The sequence below is a fragment of the Idiotropiscis lumnitzeri genome, unplaced genomic scaffold (genome assembly GCF_059441095.1).
Source record: "Idiotropiscis lumnitzeri isolate Australia: NSW breed Sydney's pygmy pipehorse unplaced genomic scaffold, RoL_Ilum_1.0 HiC_scaffold_61, whole genome shotgun sequence".
Classification (NCBI taxonomy): domain Eukaryota; kingdom Metazoa; phylum Chordata; class Actinopteri; order Syngnathiformes; family Syngnathidae; genus Idiotropiscis; species Idiotropiscis lumnitzeri.
Genome location: NW_028283599.1, coordinates 181795 through 184224, shown reverse-complemented (window position 1 = coordinate 184224; position 2430 = coordinate 181795). Strand labels below are relative to the sequence as shown.

The window sequence follows — 2430 nt, the reverse complement described above, 5'->3', positions numbered from 1 at the left end:
CAGGAGGCGTGAGTTCGAATCCCACCTCAGACAGAGCCCATTGAAAGTACCAAGCAAGAACAAAGGAAACACAGTCAAGAGAGCATTACCAGTTGCCTGGATGGCGGAGCGGTCTAAGGCGTTGCGTTCAGGTCGCAGTCTCCCCAGGAGGCGTGGGTTTGAATCCCACCTCATACAGAGCCCATTGAAAGTACCAAGCAAGAACAAAGCAAACACATTCAAGAGAGCATTACCAGATGATAAGATGGCAGAGCGGTCTAAGCCGTTGCGTTCAGGTCGCAGTCTCCCCAGGAGGCGTGGGTTAAAATCCCACCTCTGACAGTGCCCATTGAAAGTACCAAGCAAGAACAAAGCAAACACAGTCAAGAGAGCATTACCAGTTGCCTGGATGGCGGAGCGGTCTAAGGCGTTGCGTTTAGGTCGCAGTCTCCCCAGGAGGCGTGGGTTCGAATCCCACCTCAGACAGAGCCCATTGAAAGTACCAAGCAAGAACAAAGCAAACACATTCAAGAGAGCATTACCAGGTGCCAGGATGGCGGAGCGGTCTAAGGCGTTGCGTTCAGGTCGCAGTCTCCCCAGGAGGCGTGGGTTCGAATCCCGCCTCAAACAGAGCCCATTGAAAGTACCAAGCAAGAACAAAGCAAACACATTCAAGAGAGCATTACCAGGTGTCAGGATGGCGGAGCAGTCTAAGGCGTTGCGTTCAGGTCGCAGTCTCCCCAGGAGGCGTGGGTTCGAATCCCGCCTCAGAAAGAGCCCATTGAAAGTACCAAGCAAGAACAAAGCAAACACAGTCAAGAGAGCATTACCAGTTGCCAGGATTGCAGAGCGGTCTAAGGCGCTGCGTTCAGGTCGCAGTCTCCCCAGGAGGCGTGGGTTCGAATCCCGCCTCAGACAGAGCCCATTGAAAGTACCAAGCAATAACAAAGGAAACATGGTCAAGAGAGCATTACCAGTTGCCAGGATGACGGAGCGGTCTAAGGCGTTGCGTTCAGGTCGCAGTCTCCCCAGGAGGCGTGTGTTCGAATCCCACCTCAGACAGAGCCCATTGAAAGTACCAAGCAATAACAAAGGAAACACGGTCAAGAGAGCATTACCAGTTGCCAGGATGGCGGAGCGGTTTAAGGCGTTGCGTTCAGGTCGCAGTCTCCCCAGGAGGCGTGGGTTCGAATCCCACCTCAGACAGAGCCCATTGAAAGTACCAAGCAAGAACAAAGCAAACACAGTCAAGAGAGCATTACCAGATGATAAGATGGCAGAGCGGTCTCAGGCATTGCGTTCAGGTCGCAGTCTCCCCAGGAGGCGTGGGTTCAAATCCCACCTCAGACAGTGCCCATTGAAAGTACCAAGCAAGAACAAAGCAAACACAGTCAAGAGAGCATTACCAGTTGCCAGGATGGCGGAATGGTCTAAGGCGTTGCGTTGAGGTCGCAGTCTCCCCAGGAGGCGTGGGTTCGATTCCCACCTCAGACAGTGCCCATTGAAAGTACCAAGCAAGAACAAAGCAAACACAGTCAAGAGAGCATTACCAGTTGCCAGGATGGCAGAGCGGTCTAAGGCGCTGCGTTCAGGTCGCAGTGTCCCCAGGTGGCGTGGGTTCGAATCCCGCCTCAGACAGAGCCCATTGAAAGTACCAAGCAAGAACAAAGCAAACACATTCAAGAGAGCATTACCAGGTGCCATGATGGCGGAGCGATCTAAGGCGTTGAGTTCAGGTCGCAGTCTCCCCAGGAGGCGTGGGTTCGAATCCCACCTCAGACAGAGCCAATTGAAAGTACCAAGCAAGAACAAAGCAAACACATTCAAGAGAGCATTACCAGGTGCCAGGATGGCGGAGCGGTCTAAGGCGTTGCGTTCAGGTCGCAGTCTCCCCAGGAGGCGTGGGTTCGAATCCCACCTCAGACAGAGCCCATTGAAAGTACCAAGCAAGAACAAAGGAAACACACTAAAGAGAGCATTACCAGGTGCCAGGATGGCGGAGCGGTCTAAGGCGTTGCGTTCAGGTCGCAGTCTCCCCAGGAGGCGTGGGTTCGAATCCCACCTCAGAAAGTACCCATTGAAAGTACCAAGCAAGAACAAAGCAAACACATTCAAGAGAGCATTACCAGTTGCCAGGATGGCGGAGCGGTCTAAGGCGTTGCGTTCAGGTCGCAGTCTGCCCAGGAGGCGTGGGTTCGAATCCCACCTCAGACAGTGCCCATTGAAAGTACCAAGCAAGAACAAAACAAACGCAGTCAAGAGAGCATTACCAGTTGCCAGGATGGCGGAGCGGTCTAAGGCGTTGCGTTCAGGTCGCAGTCTCCCCAGGAGGCGTGGGTTCAAATCCCACCTCAGACAGAGCCCATTGAAAGTACCAAGCAAGAACAAAGCAAACACATTCAAGAGAGCATTACCAGGAGCCAGGATGGCAGAGCGGTCTAAGGCGTTGCG

At 53.5% G+C, this 2430-nt stretch overlaps 1 non-coding gene across 1 annotated transcript; it reads left to right on the top strand.

Moving 5' to 3' along the window:
- The first annotated feature begins 382 nt into the window (after window positions 1-382).
- trnal-uag (transfer RNA leucine (anticodon UAG)) lies at window positions 383-465 on the top strand. Its single transcript has one exon. It is a non-coding gene; the product is annotated as a tRNA-Leu (tRNA).
- Window positions 466-2430: the final 1965 nt, after the last annotated feature.